We start from the raw sequence: 20,383 nt of genomic DNA on the forward strand, positions 1-20,383 counted from the left end.
ATATTGCTCCTTCCCTTGATTGTAGCCTTGAACCATCCTGATATTGCTCCTTCCTGTGACTGCAGCCTTGACCCATCATGATATTGCTCCTTCCCTTGATTGTAGCCTTGAACCATCCTATATTGCTCCTTCCCTTGATTGTAGCCTTGAACCATCCTATATTGCTCCTTCCCTTGATTGTGGCCTTGAACCATCCTATATTGCTCCTTCCCTTGATTGTTGCCTTGAACCATCCTATATTGCTCCTTCCCTTGATTGTAGCCTTGACCCATCATGATATTGCTCCTTCCCGTGACTGCAGCCTTGACCCATCCTGATATTGCTCCTTCCCTTGATTGTTGCCTTGACCCATCCTGATATTGCTCCTTCCCCTGAATGTAGCCTTGACACAACCTGATATTGCTCCTTCCCTTGATTGAGCCTTGACCCATCCTGATATTGCTCCTTCCCTTGATTGTAACTTGACCCATCCTATATTGCTCCTTCCCTTGATTGTAACTTGACGCATCCTGATGTTGCTCCTTCCCTTGATTGCAGCCTTGAACCATCCTATATTGCTCCTTCCCTTCATTGTAGCCTTGACCCATCCTGTTATTGCTCCTTCCCTTGATTGTAGCCTTGACCCATCCTGATATTGCTCCTTCCCTTGATTGTAGCCTTGACCCATCCTGATATTACTCCTTCCCTTAATTGTAGCCTTGACCCATCCTGATATTGCTCCTTCCGTTAATTGTCACTTGATCCATCCTATATTGCTCCTTCCCTTGATTGTAGCCTTGAACCATCCTATATTGCTCCTTCCCTTGATTGTAGCCTTGAACCATCCTGATATTGCTCCTTCCCTTGATTGTCGCCTTGACCCATCCTGATATTGCTCCTTCCCTTGATTGTAACTTGACCCATCCTGATATTGCTCCTTCCCTTGATTGTAGCCTTGACCCATCCTGATATTGCTCCTTCCCTTGATTGTAGCCTTGACCCATCCTGATATTACTCCTTCCCTTGATTGTAGCCTTGAACCATCCTGATATTGCTCCTTCCCTTGATTGTAACTTGACCCATCCTATATTGCTCCTTCCCTTGATTGTAACTTGACCCATCCTATCTTGCTCCTTCCCTTGATTGTAACTTTACACATCCTGATATTGCTCCTTCCCTTGATTGTAACTTGACAGCTGGTGTAGAGGGGAGGGTTTCAGATATCTGGACCATTGGGATCTCTTCACGGACAGATGGGACCTGTACAAGGAGGACGGTTTGCATCTAAACTGGAGGGGCACAAATATCCTGGCTGCGAGGTTTGCTAGCATCACTCGTGAGGGTTTAAACTTGTGTGGCAGGGCGTTGGGAACCAGAGCAGTAGGACAGCCAGTGAAATAAATGAAGGGGAACTAGTAAATAAGGCCAGTAAGACTAAGAAGAAGAGCAGGCAGGGAGATATTGCAGAGAACAGCGGGACTGGTGATCTGAAGTGCATCTGTTTCAATGCAAGAAGTATAACAGGTAAGGCAGATGAACTTAGAGCTTGGATTAGTACTTGGAACTATGATGTTGTTGCTATTACAGAGACTTGGTTGGTGGAAGGACAGGATTGGCAGCTAAATATTCCAGGATTTTGAAGCTTCAGGTGGGATAGAGGGGGATGTAAAAGGGGTGGGGGAGTTGCATTACTGGTTAAGGAGAATATCACAGCTGTACTGCGGGAGGACACCTCGGAGGGGTCATGCAGCGAGGCAATATGGGTGGAGCTCAGGAATAGGAAGGGTGCAGTCACGATGTTGGGGGTTTACTACAGGCCTCCCAACAGCCAGCGGGAGTTAGAGGTGCAGATATGTAGACAGATTTTGGAAAGATGTAAAGGTAACAGGGTTGTAGTGGTGGGTGATTTTAACTTCCCCTATATTGACTGGGACTCACTTAGTGCTAGGGGCTTGGATGAGGCAAAATTTGTAAGGAGCATCCAGGAGGGCTTCTTGAAACAATACGTAGATAGGCCAACTAGGGATGGGGCCGTACTGGACCTGGTATTGGGGAATGAGCCTGGCCAGGTGGTCGAAGTTTCAGTAGGGGAGCATTTCGGGAACAGTGACCATAATTCCATAAGTTTTAAGGTACTTGTGGATAAGGATAAGAGTAGTCCTCGGGTGAAGGTGCTAAATTGGGGGAAGGCTAATTATAACAATATTAGGCAGGAACTGAAGAATTTAGATTGGGGGCGGCTGTTTGAGGGTAAATCAACATCTGACATGTGGGAGTCTTTCAAACGTCAGGTGATTAGCATCCAGGACCAGCATGTTCCTGTGAGGAAGAAGGATAAGTTTGGCAAGTTTCGGGAACCTTGGATAACGCGGGATATTGTGAGCCTCGTCAAAAAGAAAAAGGAAGCATTCGTAAGGGCTGGAAGGCTAGGAACAGATGAATCCCTTGCGGAATATAAAGACAGTCGGAAGGAACTTAAGCAAGGAGTCAGGAGGGCTAAAAGGGGTTATGAGAAGTCATTGGCAAACAGGATTAAGGAAAATCCCAAGGCTTTTTATACGTATATAAAGAGCAAGAGGGTAACCAGGGAAAGGGTTAGCCCACTCAAGGACAGAGAAGGGAATCTATGTGTGGAGCCAGAGGAAATGGGCGAGGTACTAAATGAGTACTTTGCATCAGTATTCACCAAGGAGAAGGACTTGGTGGATGATGAGCCTAGGGAAGGGAGTGTAGATAGTCTTAGTCATCTCATTATCAAAAAGGAGGTGGTGTTGGGTGTCTTGCAAAGCATTAAGGTAGATATGTCCCCAGGGCCTGATGGGATCTACCCCAGAATACTAAGGGAGGCAAGGGAAGAAATTGCTGGGGCCTTGACAGAAATCTTTGCATCCTCATTGGCTACAGGTGAGGTCCCAGAGGACTGGAGAATAGCCAATGTTGTTCCTTTGTTTAAGAAGGGTAGCAAGGTTAATCCAGGAAATTATAGGCCGGTGAGCCTTATGTCAGTGGTAGGGAAATTATTAGAGAGGATTCTTCGGGACAGGATTTACTCCCATTTGGAAACAAATGAACTTATTAGCGAGAGGCAGCATGGTTTTGTGAAGGGGAGGTCATGTCTCACTAATTTGATTGAGTTTTTTGAGGAAGTGACAAAGATGATTGATGAAGGAAGGGCAGTGGATGTTATCTATATGGACTTCAGTAAAGCCTTTGACAAGGTCCCTCATGGCAGACTGATACAAAAGGTGAAGTCACATGGGATCAGAGGGAAGCTGGCAAGATGGATACAGAACTTGCTCGGTCATAGAAGACAGAGGGTAGCAGTGGAAGGGTGCTTTTCTGAATGGAGAGATGTGACTAGTGGTGTTCCGCAGGGATCAGTGCTGGGACCTTTGCTGTTTGTAGTATATATAAATGATTTGGAGGAAAATGTAGCTGGTCTGATTAGTAAGTTTGCGGACGACACAAAGGTTGGTGGAGTTGCGGACAGAGATGAGGATTCTCAGAGGATACAGCAGGATATGGATCGGTTGGAGACTTGGGCGGAGAAATGGCAGATGGAGTTTAATCCAGACAAATGTGAGGTAATGCATTTTGGAAGGTCTAATGCAGGTGGGAAGTATACAGTAAATGGCAGAACCCTTAGGAGTATTGACAGGCAGAGAGGTCTGGGCGTACAGATCCACAGGTCACTGAAAGTGGCAACGCAGGTGGATAAGGTAGTCAAGAAGGCATACGGCATGCTTGCCTTCATCGGTCGGGGCATAGAGTATAAAAATAGGCAAGTCATGCCGCAGCTGTACAGAACTTTAGTTAGGCCACACTTAGAATATTGCGTGCAATTCTGGTCGCCACACTACCAGAAGGACGTGGAGGCTTTGGAGAGGGTACAGAAGAGGTTTACCAGGATGTTGCCTGGTCTGGAGGGCATTAGCTATGAGGAGAGGTTGGATAAACTCGGATTGTTTTCACTGGAACGACGGCGGTGGAGGGGCGACATGATAGAGGTTTACAAAGTAATGAGCGGCATGGACAGAGTGGATAGTCAGAAGCTTTTTCCCAGGGTGGAAGAGTCAGTTACTGGGGGACATAGGTTTAAGGTGAGAGGGGCAAAGTTTAGAGGGGATGTGCGAGGCAAGTTCTTTACACAGAGGATGGTGAGTGCCTGGAACTTGTTGCCGGGGGAGGTGGTGGAAGCAGGTACGATAGCGACGTTTAAGAGGCATCTTGACAAATACATGAACAGGATGAGAATAGAGGGATACGGACACCGGAAGTGCAGAAGGTGTTAGTTTAGGCAGGCATCAAGATCGGCGCAGGCTTGGAGGGCCGAATGGCCTGTTCCTGTGCTGTACTGTTCTTTGTTCTTTGTTCTTGTTTTTGTTGACCCATCCTGATATTGCTCCTTCCCTTGATTGTAGCCTTGAACCATCCTGATATTGCTCCTTCCCTTAATTGTAACTTGACCCATCCTATATTGCTGCTTCCCTTGATTGTCACTTGAACCATCCTGATATTGTTCCTTCGCTTGATTGTAGCCTTGAACCATCCTGATATTGCTCCTTCCCTTAATTGTAACTTGACCCATCCTATATTGCTGCTTCCCTTGATTGTAACTTGAACCATCCTGATATTGCTCCTTCCCTTGATTATAGTCTTGACCCATCCTGATATTGCTGCTTCCCTTGATTGTTACTTGAACCATCCTGATATTGCTCCTTCCCTTGATTGCAGCCTTGACCCATCCTGATATTGCTCCTTCCCTTGATTGTAACTTGAACCATCCTGATATTTCTCCTTCCCTTGATTGCAGCCTTGACCCATCCTGATATTGCTCCTTCCCTTGATTGTAACTTGACCCATCCTGATATTGCTCCTTCCCTTGATAGTAGCATTGAACCATCCTGATATTGCTCCTTCCCTTGATTGCAGCCTTGACCTATCCTGATATTGCTCCTTCTCTTGATTGTAACTTGAACCATCCTGATATTGCTCCTTCCCTTGATTATAGTCTTGACCCATCCTGATATTGCTGCTTCCCTTGATTGTTACTTGAACCATCCTGATATTGCTCCTTCCCTTGATTGCAGCCTTGACCCATCCTGATATTGCTCCTTCCCTTGATTGCAGCCTTGACCCATCCTGATATTGCTCCTTCCCTTGATTGTAACTTGAACCATCCTGATATTGCTCCTTCCCTTGATTGCAGCCTTGACCCATCCTGATATTGCTCCTTTCCTTGATTGTAACTTGACCCATCCTGATATTGCTCCTTCCCTTGATTGTAACTGGACCCATCCTGATATTGCTCCTTCCCTTGACTGCAGCCTTGAACCATCCTGCTACTGCTGCTGCCTCACTGCAGCTTTCAACCAACCAAGGAGCTGACTGAAAGGCTACAGCAAAAATGGCAAAAGGAAGACACTGGATGGCTAAACAGTTCAGGAATGCATCCCTGCAGGTTCTCCTCCATGCTGCAAGGGCAAGACGGAAAGACCTCTTCGCAAGGGACGAGAGGAGGAGAGGGCCCTGGCTGACCAAACAAGCCTGGACGGAGATCGCAGAGGAGGTCAGCAGCTGTGGGGTTATTCCCCGAACCTGGATCCATTGCCACAGCACGTCGATGACCTCATTCGATCTGCCAATTTGAGTACTCCATACCTCTATTCCTTTGGGGCTTGCATGTGGCAATGCGAGAAGGTGTGCTTGGTGGAGAGGGAGTGACCACACAATTGGTGACAAGGGGATCAGGCAGCAGCGTATCCTGTGAGAGGCATAACTGCACCTCAATGAGAGGCACCTATCTGTCTTCCCTGACCCTCCACAAGGTCCCTTGAGTGTGGCTGTATGCAGGTTGCACCTGTGTGCCCCCATCATGGACTGCTGTGCTACCAGCAGAATAGGTGGTGTGCTTGTCTCTGTGGAGAAACTGACAGTCTTCCTTCTTGTGACTGCAAGGAGAAGACAGCACACCACAACAGAGAGAGGGCTAGCGGAGGGGTGCCATACCTCCACATCCTCACCCCATGGCGAAGGAGGCCTTGGAGTTGGCAGGGCACTAGAGCAGCCATGCAATTGCTTATGGCGAAATAGGTGCCAACCCAAGAGGGTGAGAGAACGAGTGCAGTTGCACAAAAGCTTACTGCTCATGTGACAACCGCTGGACAGATGAAGTTCCACAATAAGCACAGTTGGGATAGGCAATGGGAAGCCCTTAACCATTAATTGTTTCTGTTCTCTCATGCAGGTTGGGGTCAAGGTCAGGCAGGCGAAGCTCGAGAAACCGGGGCCCAGCCAGCCGCCTCTGAGGAGGAGGGATCCTCAGAGAGTGCAACGTCACATCATTCCCCTGTTCCTTCCAACAACGGAGATACTCTCACAGTGGGTATGCGTCTTCGATTAGATTCAGGATGGTGAGCACATCACAGATGCGCCTGAGCAGCTGACAGAGGCTGTGACAGCCAAGGCCACTGACAGTCGGAGGGTTGTGGGAGGCCAGGCCCATGCTGATGATGTGCCTTTGAAGTTGCCTGCAACATGGCAATTTCTGCAGCTAAAGCAAGAGGCGAAGGAACATCTGGTAGAGCTGCCAGAGGCTATGCGCACCCATGCACGGATGATGGAGGAGTCCAACCAGGCCATGATTGCTGCCATGTCTCTGGTGTGTGTGCACATGACTTCCTCCATGGAGAGCCTAGCGACCCTCTTGGAGACTCTGTGCACAGACCTGCATGCCATTGCCTTGTCCATGAGCTCAATTGAGCAGTGGCAAGACTGGAGGGGATGAGGCACCTGGATTCCCCATCAGGTCCTCGTCCTTCTTAGGTAAGCAGGGAGATACAAGTGTGCCTTGCAAGGGAGGAGGAGCCTTCTGCTTCTGGAGCCTCCTCTCAGGGTGCTTCTGGTTGGACAGCAGCTCCTCAGCCTCTCTGTAGTGACACTATTGCCTCAAGTAGCGGGGACGATAGAGGAGGGTACTGCACTTCAGGCAGCCAGAGGCTGTGAAGGTCATCCCAAGCAATGGGGCAGCACCTGCGTCCACCTCAGCTTCAAGCGCAGTAGGAGCACCTCATAGGAACATTCATAAGAGAGTTAAGAAGTGTACCTAGCTGCACTTGGGGTTCACAGATGATTACAATATGTAGACGTTTAAGGCTTATTTCTGTTGTGTGGCTCAATAAATCTTTCATTCACTGTTGCTGCTTCTCATTCTAATTCTTGCTGCCCTGTGAGATCTCATCTACAGTCTTGCTCCCTCAATGGGTTTGAAGAAATGGACGAAGGCTTGTCTATTCAGCTCCTCAGCTTTGGCATTGTGCACTGTGCACCTGGGCGCTGGGCTATGAAGTGCAAAATGAAGGGGGTGACAGCAGGACTGATTAAAGGTAAGGCTTTATTGGGATCTTTCTGAGAGGGCAAAATGGTCACAGGAAATGGCTCTGTATTAAGACATTCTGACCCTCCCTTGCACATACCTCATTGCATCCTTGCCTGTGGTCCAAGGGCACCCTCAACTTGCATCACTTGGTCAACTGGCTCCTCCACATCCTCATCATTGGAGGAGGCATCATGATCCACGAGATCCTTATTATTCAATGCCTCCCCCTCTGCAGTGCTAGGTTGTGCAATGCACAGCAGACCACCATGATATGCAAGATGGATCATACTGACGGCTTGACTGGATTGGTCTAAGCATCTGAATTGCATCTTCAGAAGCCGAATGACCTGCTTTATTGTGGCAGGTGTTATACCTCTCATCTGCATCCATGTGTGGGTTCCTCAGGCTGAGCCGTCATGTCTTTAGTGGGTAACCTTTGCCTTCAAGTATCGACAATGAAGGAGGTGCCAGAAAATCTGCAGCACCTGGAACTTCTGAAGTATGTAGCTGTTGTGGCTGCTTCCCGGGAACTGTGCACACCTGAAGGATCCTCATTTGGTGGTCACAGATCAGTTGGACATTGATGGAATTCAAACCTGTTGATGAAGACCACTGGCTGGTCCGTGGGAGGTTTGATGGCTACATGAGTGCAGTGGATGAAACCTTGTAGTGGGGGAATCCAGTGATGGCCCCAAAGCCAATGTATCTCTTGGCCTGACTTTCTGGATTGGTGTGGTAGCGCACATAGTCACCGGCCCTCTTGAACGTGGCATTGGCCACCTCCTTGATGTGCTGCAGACTGGAAGATCCGACACATGTCCTCAGTGCTGTCACTTTTCACGGGCCCCCAAAACCTGGGTGGATGAGGCTCATGGCAGGTGGCCTCTTTCTCATTACTAGGACTTCTATCCAGAGAGTACCCGTCCCAGCAAACCTGTATCTGGTCCTTTCCTCAGATCAAGTGCCGCTGCCCCTATGTGACCCTGGCAACATGTCCCCACAGTCCTGGTACCTTCTCCCCCTCTTCTGCTGATGTCTGGCAGTTCTCTCACTAAATTACTCTTACTGTTTGACCAAGCTTTGGTCAGTTGTCCTAATGCCTCCCTATGTGGCTTAGTGCCATACCTTGTCTGTTTATGGCTCCTGTGAAGCGCCTTGGTACGGTTTACAAGATTAAAGGTGCTATATAAATGTATGCTGTTGTTGAGTGTGTGGGTAGTAGGTGTGTGAAATTTCCAGCAGTTATGTACCTCACCTCTGAGAACACATAATTCATATGCTTCAACAAAATGATCACATTTGTTGGAATGTGCAGATGTTACCAAAGCACAACAGTACATACAACTATGAACATATAATGCCTATAACATTCAGAAGGAGGATATTATGGTCTTAATAAGTCAAAGACTGATTGTAATGAGCCATATCTTCAGACAGAGAGAGAAGAGAGAGAGAGAGAAAAAGTGATAGCAAGGAGCGAGCACAGACAAAAACCAAGCAGAAAGAGTCAATGGTACATCAGAAAGGGACAACATGGGATTGACATGGGAGGGACAGAGCAATTCAAGTTACCAAGCCTACAGGATTGCCCTGGACTGTGCAGGAATTAAAGGTTACCCTGGACACTGCTGCAAGTAAACACGGGAGAAAAATCATTGTGACGTTAACTTTGAAATATATATCTTTTTCAACTTTTTTAGCATTTTTGTTTATTGTGATAGAGGAAAGTGGCTGTTTGACGGGGTGAGGCAGTTGGAGGTCAGATATTACAGGATGAAACATGTGGCCAATCAGATCTGGCCAATCCTTTGAGCAATGCAAGTCTCACTTTGGGCTCTGGCGCTTCCCATTCCAGGAGGCATTTCAGAAAAACAAATACAGAAAATTCTGGAAACTCTCAGCATCTGTGCAGGGAATGGATCAGTTAGCATTTTAGGTGTAGACCTTTCAGCTGAAGCTGAAAGTGCTAACTTGTCTGTTCTCTCTCCGCAGATACTTCTTTTGCTTTTAGTTTATCATTTACCAACTTACCCTTTTGCTCACAAGTTTCCGAGGCCTCTAACCACACCTCCACTTCTTTGCACGATAAGAATCAATGGTGCAAAGATTCTTGCTGTCAGATTGCATGACCAGATATCAGCTCTATAGATTTGTTTCCATAAAAACGGACACGCAAGTGGGCAGGGCCTGCACTGCTCACTGCTGGTAATGTTGTCCCAGATAACACGTCACGTTCGTGCTGCCTGCTGATTACCACCATTCAGGAAGCAACCAGCGCTACCAGTTGGTGATTCACCAGGCACAAGTGCGTAGGACCTGGGAAAGGGGGATAGGATGCTACAGGTGCCAGCTCTGCAGAGGGTGAGATCACAGACTAGCTCTGCTGCACAGGTGCTGGCTTTGGGCGCCCAGCCTACTGAAAAGAAGGCTGATGGGTGTATACCAGGAAATGCCAGGCGCACTGGGGAGGGTTGGGCTCTGAGAAGGCATGAGGGGTGATGGGAGAGAACCTAGAGAGAGATGTAGGTTCAGGGATTAGGGAGGGGGCTTGTGGGCAAGGGAGAAAGGGGGGAAACAGGAGAGGCAGTTGAATATTTGATCAACCTTAGTGACAAGTAATTGGGGAAGAACAGGATTGTACATAACTATGATGCCTTCTCTGTTCAAATAGTCTGCTAATATGCATTGTCTAACCTCACACTTGAAGAATCACCACATGGATACAGTAATGGAAATCCATGACTTTGGAACAGTACTCCAAAGAAACAGAGAGAAAGTGGTCAGTTAATCAACAGACAAGCTTTCTGACTGATGTGTCAGGCAGTGATGTGACATACCTGTGACTGACAGACTGCCAGGACCAGGGCCTTGCTGACACCAGATATTCTCCCCATACAGTGAGTCGCTGCGTTGCAATGTCCTGGAGTATACTGGATGATCCACCCACTTCTTAGCCTTCTCACTGATTATTGGGTTCAGGGTTAATGGTTTTGCTCCATGCTTCGTCTGAGATCCAGTTAGAAATTTCAGCAACTGCACAGCAAAACTGCCAGAACCTTCACCTGAAAGAAAGAGATCTCAGTGATGTACCATGACTGGGAACAGGAGGGCCCGTACAGTGAGGGAGCTCATTCTGAGGCAGTGCAATGTCTCTCTCTCTCTCTGGGGAATGTGGGCATGTCTGGCGTCCCATCAGTACAGCGCAGACCTTCAGTCGTCTAACCTCTGAAATTCCCTCCCCAAACGTCTCCACCTCTTTAACTCTCTTTCCTTCTATAAGACACTCCTTAAAACCTACCACTTTGAACAAGCTTTTTGTCACCTCTCCTAATATCTCCTAATGTGGCTCAGTGTCATATTTTGTTTGTTAATGGTCCTGTAAAGCAGCTTGGGACGTATTCCTATGTTAAAGGTACTATTTAAATACAAGTTGTTGTTGTCCCTCACCTTCTATCAGCTTAGCATCACATTTACCAAGTCCTGTGAATGTTCCCGCACCCAAGGGTCCAGTCCAATTAAGATATTGCACACTGACACTCAGTGATAGGGACATGAAGCAACTGCATAAGTCACATGTTCAGTTATCTACTGACTAGCAGTTGCTGCTAATTGACTGTCTTGTGACAACACTTTCCTTCTGCTGCTGATCTTTGAAGTGCATGTTGCCATGACAGGTTTTCACGTTGCACGAGCCTTTACAAAATATTCGCAGATCTTCCCTGACATGCTGGGGGTCCATTCCTCAAATCTTCATTTCAGGTTATTTCCCAAATGTTTTTAGGAATCTATTTTTCAGATGAGTTGTTAAACCAAGTCCCCTCTCAGGTGCACATAAAAGATCCTTCGGCCACTATTTCAAAGAAGAGCAGGGAATTCAACCCTAGTTGTCCTGGCCAATATTTATGCCTCAACCAACATGACATAAAATAAAACTGACTATCTGGTCATTCATTTCATAACTGTTTGTGAGTGCTTGCTGTTTGGAAATTAGCTGCCACATTTCCCTAAGTTACAACAGTGACTACTCTTCAAAATACTTCATTGGCGCTAAAGCACTTTCCCTGAAATAGTGCCACGCAATCTTTTACATCCACCTGAGTGGGCTGACTACATTAAATACACTGTATAAATGCAAGTTGTTGTTGTTGTTCCAATGCTCTCCTGGCTGGCCTCCCACCTTGAGCTCATCCAAAACTCTGTTACCAATGTCCTAACTTGCATCAACACCCATCGCCCATCCCACGTTCACCTGTCATCCCGACGCTCACCCACCTACATTGGCTCCTAGTTAAACAATGCCTTGACTTTAAAATTCTCATCCTTGTTTTCAAATCCCTCCATCACCTTGCCCCTCCCTATCTCTGGAATCTCCTTCAGCCCCATAATCCTCCGAATTACCTGCTTTCCTCTAATTCAGGCCTCTTGAACATCCCTGATTTGAATCGTTTGACCATGGGTGGATGTGCCTACAGCTGCAAGGCCCTAAGCACTGAAATTCCCTCCCTCAACATCTCCACCTCTCTACCTCTCTTTCCTGATTTAGATGCTCCTTAAAACTTACTTATTTTGGCCAGGTTTTTGGTCATTTGCCCTAATATCGCTTTATGTGGCTCTGTCACATTTTGCCTAATAATGCTCCTGTGCAGCACCTTGGAACATTTTATTATGTTAAAAGTGCTATATAAGTGCAAGTTGTGTTGTTGTTGTTGACTCAGGCACAATGTGATGTACAGGTTGATTTAAGAAAATATGAATTAGAATTGCCCACAATGGAGAGGGTGAAAGATGGTGTTCAAGATTACTAACTAGAAGAAGGTCAAAGTGCGACCATTAACCTTAATAAACCACTGCCAATTGCTGAAGAGCACAAATGCACAAACAATAGCACCTTGCATTTATATAGAGCCTTTTATAGTCCAAGACGCTGCACAAGAGCGTTATCAAACAAAATTTTACATCGAGTCACATTAAGGAGATATTAGGGCAGATGACCAAAAGCTTGGTCAAAGGGGTAGGTTTTAAGGAGTACCTTAAAGTGGGAAAGAGAGGTAGAGAGGCAGAGTGGTTTAGGGAGGTAATTCCAGAGTTTAGGGCCTTGGCAGCTGAAGGCCCAGTTGACAAAGGTCAACTGATTTAAATTGGGAATGCTCAAGAGGCCTGAATTGGAATAGTACCACTATCTCTGAGGGTTGTATGGCGGAAGGTGATTATAAAGATAGGGAGGGAGCGAGGCCATTGTGGGATTTGGAAACAAGGATGAGAATTTTAAAATTGAGGCGTTGCTTAACTGGAAGCCAATGTAGGTCAGTGAGCACAGGGGTGATGAGTGAATGGGACTTGTTGCAAGTTAGGATATGGGCAGCAGAATTTTGGATGAGCTTAAGTTTATGTCGGGTGGAAAATGGGAGGCCAGACAGGAGTGCGATAGAATAGTCAAGTCTAAAAGGACCCTATGCCCTATGCTTTGGACACCTAGAGGAAAAAGACTCAAGAGATATGGTGTGGTTTAGAGAGGGAATTCTAGAGCTTAGCACCTGGCCAGCTGAAGGCATAGCTACCAATGTTGGTGTGATGAAAATCTAAGATGTGCAAGAGCCCAGAATTTGAAAAGTGGTAAGATTTCAGCAGGTTGTAGGAGGTTACAGAGATAGGGAGGGACAAAGCCAGGGAGCAATTTGAACACAAGGATAAGAACTTTAAATTAGAGGCATTAACAGACCAGGAATCGGTTTAGGTCAGTGATTTTTTTTTATTCCTTCATGGGATGTGGGCATCGCAGGCCAGGCCAGCATTTATTGCCCATGAACTGAATGGCTTGCTAGGCCATTTCAAGGGCATGTAAGAGTCAACCACATTGCTGTGGATCTGGAGTCACCTGTAGTCCAGACCATGTAAGGACATCAGATTTCCTTCCCTAAAGGGCATTAGTGAACCAGATGGGTTTTTACAACAATGGTTTCATGGCCATCATTAGATTAGCTTTTAATTCCAGATTTATTAATTGAATTCAAATTCCACTTTCTGCTGTGGTGGGATTCGAACCCATGTCCCCAGAGCAATACCTGGGTCTTTGGGTTACTAGTCCAGTGACAATACCAGTGTGCCACCGCCTCACACGTTGCTGTATGAGCACAGCAATGATTGGTGAATGGGACTTGGTATGAATTAGAATGCGGGCGCCAAAGTTTTGGATGAGGTCAAGTTTATTCAGTGTGGAAGATGAGAGGCCAGAGAGGAAAGCATTGGAATAGTCATACAACCAAAGTGTGGCATAGCCTCAGATTGTGATGGGATATCTACAGGAATGTAAATACCTGGTACAAACTTTAACACATAATACCAACTGCAAAGCACCAGGGTCCGAAAAGATGCAGCCTGAGATCCTGAGGAAGGTGAAGGAGGACATTAAAGAGGCCCTAGAAATAATAATTCAGAACTAGAGAGAAGCCAATGTAATACTCATTTTTGTAAAGAGAGACAGAGCTAACCTGGGTAATTACAGACCAGTTAGCTTAATATCTTGGCAGGGAATATTTTAGGGTCTTTAATTCAGGATGAATTAGCACATATTTAGATAAGTTTTAAGTAGAAGCAACCAGTACAGATTTTAGAAGAGATATAAGTACTTGACAAGCCTCATCGAATTCTTTGAGGAGGTAACAGACATGGGAAATGAAAGAAGTGTGGTGGATGCATGGATTTTAGGAAAGCCTTTGAAAAGTCAGTATACACAAGATTACCAGAGAAGATGAAAGAGTGTGGAAGAAAGAAGAAGATTGCAAACTGGATTAAAAGATGGTTTGAGAATACAAAGTATGGGAGTTAAGGGCAATTTTTCAAAGCTGGAAGTCAGTTGTGTGTCTTGATTATAACCTCCTGCCCTTGCCCACTGATAGGCTGGAGAGGGTCAGGGAGAGAGGCAGGAGTTCTCCCTTCAATCTGCACAAGCAAGCCTTTAGCCACTGCTCCTGCACGATTGCAACACCTACTGACCCACTGATCCTAGCTGCAGCCTCCTGCCACAACTTTCTGCTCCCGCTCACCAGACAGGCAGTCAATCCATCAGGCAGGAGTCTGCATTAATTTATTTAAGTGAGGCCCTGACACTTAGTTTGGCAGGGCCATATCTCCAGCCTTGTTGGGTTCTTCACCCACTCTCCCCATCTCCCCATTAGTACTGGAACCTTCCTTCCTTTCCTTTTGGCATCCTTGTCTCGAGAGACAATGCGTAAGCGCCTAGAGGTGGTCAGAGGTTTGTGGAGCAGCGCCTGGAGTGGTTATAAAGGCCAATTCTAGAGTGACAGACTCTTCCACAGGCGCTGCAGGTAAAGCTGGTTGTCGGGGCTGTTACGCAGTTGGCTCTCTCCTTACACTGCTGTCTCTTTTCCTGCCAACTGCTGAGTCTCTTCTACTCACCTCTCTTCAACCCTGCCTTTATAGCTGCCCGCCAGCTCTGGTGATTGCTGGCAACTGGCTCCCATGACTTGTGGTCAATGTCGCAAGACTTCGTGTCGCGTTTGCAAACGTCTTTAAAGCGGAGACATGGACGGTCGGTGGGTCTGATACCAGTGACAAGCTCGCTGTACAATGTGTCTTTGGGGATCCTGCCATCTTCCATGTGGCTCACATGGCCAAGCCATCTCAAGTGCCTCTGGCTCAGTAGGGCATACAGGCTGGGGATGTTGGCCGCCTCGAGGACTTCTGTGAGTGAGATACGGTCCTGCCAACTGATGCCAAAGATTCTCCAGAGACAGCGAAGGTGGAATGTGTTGAGACACCGCTCTTGCCTGACATACGTTGTCCAGGCCTTGCTGCCATAGAGCAAGGTATTGAGGACACAGGCTTGAAACACTAGGACTTTTGTGTTCCGTGTCAGTGCACCATTTTCCCACACCCTCTTGGCCAGTCTGGACATAGCAGCAGATGCCTTTCCCATGCGCTTGTTGATTTCTGCATTAAGAGACAGGTTACTGGTAATGGTTGAGCCCAGGTAGGTGAACTCTTGAACCACTTCCAGAGTGTGGTCGCCGATATTGATGGATGGAGCATTTCTGACGTCCTGTCCCATGATGTTCATTTTCTTGAGGCTGATGGTTAGGCCAAATTCATTGCAAGCAGCCACAAACCTGTCAATGAGTCTCTGCAGACACTCTTCAGTGTGGGATGTTAATGCGGCATCGTCAGCAAAGATGAGTTCCCTGATGAGGACTTTCCGTACTTTGGTCTTCACTCTAAGACGGGCAAGGTTGAACAACCTGCCATCTGATCTTGTGTGGAGGAAAATTCCTTTTTCTGAAGACTTAAAAGCATGAGAGAGCAGAAGTGAGAAGATCCCAAACAGTGTTGGTGCAAGAACACAGCCCTGTTTCACACCACTCAGGATAGGAAAGGGGTCTGATGAGGCACTGCTATGCTGAATTGTGTCTTTCATATTGTCATGGAATGAGGTGATGATACTTAGTAGCTTTGGTGGACATCCGATCTTTACTAGTGGTCTGAAGAGACCACGTCTGCTGACGAGGTCAAAGGCTTTGGTGAGATCTATGAAGGTAACGTAGAGGGGCATCTGTTGTTCGTGGCATTTCTCCTGTAGCTGGCGAAGGGAGAACAGCATGTCAATGGTGGATCTCTTTGCTCGAAAGCCGCACTGTGCCTCAGGGTAGACACGCTCAGCCAGCTTCAGGAGTCTGTTTAAAACGACTTGAGCGATGCTTTCCCCACTGTGCTGAGCAGGGAGATTCCACGGTAGTTGTTGCAGTCACCGTAGTCACCCTTGTTCTTATAGAGGGTGATGATATTGGCATCGCGCATGTCCTGTGGTACTGCTCCCTCATCCCAGCACAGGCAAAGCAGTTCATGGATTGCTGAGAGTATAGCAGGCTTGGCACTCTTGATTATTTCAGGGGTAATGCCATCCTTTCCAGGGGCTTTTCCGCTGGCTAGAGAATCAATGGCGTTACTGAGTTCTGATTTCGTTGGCTGTTCGTCCAGCTCGCCAATGACTGGCAGAGACTGGGCTGCATTGAGGGCGGTATCAGTGACATCATTTTCCCTGGAGTACAGTTCTAGGTATTGCTCCACCCAGTGGTCCATTTGCTTGCGTTGGTCAGTGATCAATTCCCCTGATGTAGACTTGAGGGGGGCGATCTTCCTGATGGTTGGCCCAAAAGCTCTCATAATGCCGTCATACATTCCTCTGATATTTCCGGTGTCGGAGGCCAGCTGAATACGACTGTATAGGTGTTGCCAGTAGTCATTTGCACAGCGCCTGGCTGTTCTTTGCGCAGTGCTTCTGGCGGCTTTAAGTGCTAAGGATGTTAACTCACGGGGGGGCTTTCTTGTAGTTCAACAGTGCAGTGCGTTTGGCGGCTATAACTGGTTCCATCTCTTCAGAGTGAGAGTGAAACCAGTCTGCATTCTGCTTCTCATGTTTGCCAAAGGTGGTCATTGCTGAGTCATAGATGGCGCCTCTGATGTGGGCCCACTTGATCTCTGCATCCCCTGCAGGAGTGTTTGAAGGGCTTTTTTCAAGCGAATTGAGAAACTTTTGTGACAGCTGTGGGTAAGAAATTCTGTTAGTGTTGATGTGCAGGTGGCCATTCTACTTGGAGTGATGTAACTTCTTTGGTTTGAGTTTAACTTTGCTGCACACCAGGGAGTCCGCAGTCCAAACTGCGGAAGCTGTATGCGATTTGAACACGATTTATGGAGGCTCGCCTTGTGACGATGAGGTCCAGCTGGTGCCCATGATGTGATCTTGGGTGACTCCATGAAACCCAGTGACAGGGTTTAATTTGAAAGAACAAGGCTTCGCTCCCCCTCTTGAGGGAGCCGTAGTGTGGATCCAGCCCCAACTCCAGCCCGCTGTCGGGCTGTGGGAAAGCAGCGGCAAACGGCCACCGCCGGCACCTGGGCCATAGCACCACCTGAGGAAAGTGACGCTGACCAAGCCCACCTTCTGCCAGCACTATACTGACTTCATCCAGGGGTTTGGCGGCTTTCAGTGCAACCTTGAGTCTGGAGCCGGGTCTGGGAGTCGCTTTTCAAGGGCTCGGAGAGCCGGGGTGTGGGGAGCGCCTTTGCTGGGGAAATGTCTCTGGGTGAAGGTGGATTCTCTTTTTTCGGCGCTCATTTACCTCCAATTATGTTCGGGATAGCACGGACTCGATGGGCCAAGTGACTGCAGATATCCGGAGCTTTTGCTATGACTATTGTAGATAGTGGAGGGTATCTCAGCATAGGGTGTTGGGGCCCCTGCTCAGGGATATGAGCTAACAATCCCACGGCCTTGTGGGCGTCTCAGGAGAGACTAAGACTGAGGGAGTAAACCCTAACAGAATATCCAGTGCAGAGCCCCTAATGTGGTCATGTGTCACCTTTGGCATGTGTCTGGCAGTTCCTGCAGCCAAACTGGTGCCAAACGTTGTGCTCTGCAGTCCTTTGGACCCCACTTGGATGGCCAAGAGTGGGGTTTTGACGTTTGGGCAACTCACAACCTCCATACATTCTGCCCAGGCATGCGCCATGGAGAGATCACTCCGTAGTCGCCTCACAGTGACCAAAACAACACCGAAGGCAGCAGTTATGGGTTTTAAGTCCAGCTCAATTGGCATAGAGATTGGGCGCCACGGGTTGCCTTTGTCGGTGGGAGTGATCGTAGCGTCTCATTGGACAGCTACTGCCCGCCTCAAACCGGGCAGCCCCCAGTCAGGAAGGTTCTGTCCTGCTTCAATGGGTGCTTGGGGCTTAGGGTTATTGCCTGACAAGTGGACTGTAACATAGTGGTGGCACAGTGGCGCAGTGGTTAGCACCACAGCCTCACAGCTCTAGCGACCCGGGTTCAATTCTGGGTATTGCCTGTGCGGAGTTTGCAAGTTCTCCTTGTGATTGCGTGGGTTTTTACCGGGTGCTCCGGTTTCCTCCCACAGCCAAAGACATGCAGGTTGATAGGTAAATTGGCCATTATAAATTGCCCCTGGTATAGGTAGGGGAATTGAGGAAAGGTAGGGATGTGAGAGGGTAATGGGATTAATGTAGGATTAGTATAAGTGGGTGGTTGACGGTCGGCACAGACTCAGTGGGCCGAAGGGCCTTTTTCAGTGCTGTATCTCTAAATAAATAAACCACACCAAACAGCTCGACAAAAAAAGGAAAGAATGTACCAGCCCTTCGTTTTGCAAGCTGGAACGTCAGAACTATGTGTCTTGGCCTGTCGGAAGATCTTACACAAATTGACGACTCTCGGAAGACCGCCATCATTAACAACGAGCTCAGTAGACTCAATGTGGACATTGCAGCACTTCAGGAGACATCCTCCCTGCGAGCGGATCACTAAAGGAGCAAGACTACACCTTTTACTGGCAGGGTAGGGATCCTGAAGAACCAAGACAGCATGGAGTGGGCTTCGCCATCAGAAACTCTTTGCTCAGCATGATAGAGCCACCTACAAATGGCTCGAAGCGCATACTGTCCATCCAACTGCTCACTGCCTCTGTTCCAGTACACCTTCTCAGCATCTATCCTCCAACACTCTGCTCCATGCCTGAAGTTAAAGACCTGTTCTACGAGGAACTCCATAATGTCATTAGTAGCATTCCTAATACCGAACATTTGTCCCTGCTGGGGGACTTTAACGCCAGGGTTGGGGCCGACCATGACTCATGGCACTCCTGCCTTGGGTGCTATGGCATTGGAAGGATGAATGAGAATGGACAGAGACTGCTGGAGTTGTGTACCTATCACAACCTCTGCATTACCAACTCGTTCTTTCAAACTAAACCCTGTACTGGAACCATGGTGTACAATATTAGTTCTGTTCTGGGCCACTTCTATTTTCTATTTACATCTATAATTTTTAGATAGGCCTAGTGGGAGGTGTTGAAATTTGCAGATGATTCCAAAATCAGAAGTATAGTTACTTATTTAGCAGACCAAAGGAAGCAGCAAATGGATATTGATAAAATAACCATACTTGTATAACCATATTGGAGAATTGTCATTGAGGGGAACGATGGATGTTAACAGGAATTGTGGAAGTTGAGGAAAGGATAAAATATTGAGGAGGGAATGGATGTTGAGCGGATGGATGATGTGGGGATGATGGTTATTGACAGGATTAATGGATGTTGAGGAGAGGATGAATGTTAATAGGAGAATGGATGCAGAGGATAGGAAGAATGTTGAGCAAAAGATTAATGTTAAGGATAAGATGTATGTTGAGGAGAGGATGGATATCGAGGAGAGGATGGACGTTGAGGAGAGAATCGATGTTGAGGAGAGGCTGACCACCAGCTGATGTACTGCTTGTTAGTATTTTATATTAAAGGATAACTCTTAAAATATAATGGCACCATGGCCATCTGGTAATGAGGGAAACATTGTTGGTCACTTTCAAAAGGAAGTCGGAAGTTCAGAACAAATGCTGGTAATCAGGCAGAACAGATTCAGACCTCTTTCCGATTACTGAAATCCTACTGAAAAGAGGGGAGATGATGTGAAATCATGTCTGCAGTCTTCCTATAATGTCTTCCTCAGCCTATCTGCTGTTGAAGCTCTAATCCATGCCTTTTGTTACCTCCGAACTCAAGTATTCCTATGTTCTCCTTGCCGACCACCTATCTTTCACCATCTGTACACTTGATCTTATCGAAAACTCTGCTTCCCGTATCTTAACTCACATCAAGTACCTCTCACACATTACCCCTGTGCTCGTTGACCTATATTGGCTCCCAGTCCAACACCTCGATTTTAAAATTCCATCCCGATGTTCAAATTCCTTCATAGCCTCACCCCTCTCTATCACTGTAACCTCCTCCAGCCTGACAACCCTTTCTCCAACCTTGGCCTCTTGAGCAACACCAGTTTCCTTCGGCCAACCATGGGCAAATATACCTTCAGCTGCCTCGGCCCGAAGCTCTGCAATTCACTCCCAATCTCTACCTCTCTCCCTTTATTTCAGATGCTTCCTAAAACCTACCTGGCCTCTCCTAATATCTCCCTTAGTGCTTCGGTGTCAAATTCTTGTCT

At 47.3% G+C, this 20,383-nt stretch overlaps 1 protein-coding gene across 1 annotated transcript in view; it reads right to left on the reverse strand.

The window, feature by feature from the left end:
- glipr2 (GLI pathogenesis-related 2) overlaps positions 1 to 10,850 on the reverse strand; it is a 94,637-nt gene extending 83,787 nt beyond the window's left edge. The window contains exons 1-2 of the mRNA XM_068012779.1: positions 10,805 to 10,850; positions 10,195 to 10,419 (exon numbers count right to left, since the gene is read on the reverse strand). The gene's annotated coding sequence lies outside the window, so the exon portion shown is untranslated. The remainder of the gene's footprint in view (positions 1 to 10,194; positions 10,420 to 10,804) is intronic.
- Between the last annotated feature and the right edge of the window lie 9,533 nt (positions 10,851 to 20,383).

This window comes from Heterodontus francisci, chromosome 32, assembly GCF_036365525.1.
Source record: "Heterodontus francisci isolate sHetFra1 chromosome 32, sHetFra1.hap1, whole genome shotgun sequence".
NCBI classification, from domain to species: Eukaryota; Metazoa; Chordata; class Chondrichthyes; order Heterodontiformes; family Heterodontidae; genus Heterodontus; species Heterodontus francisci.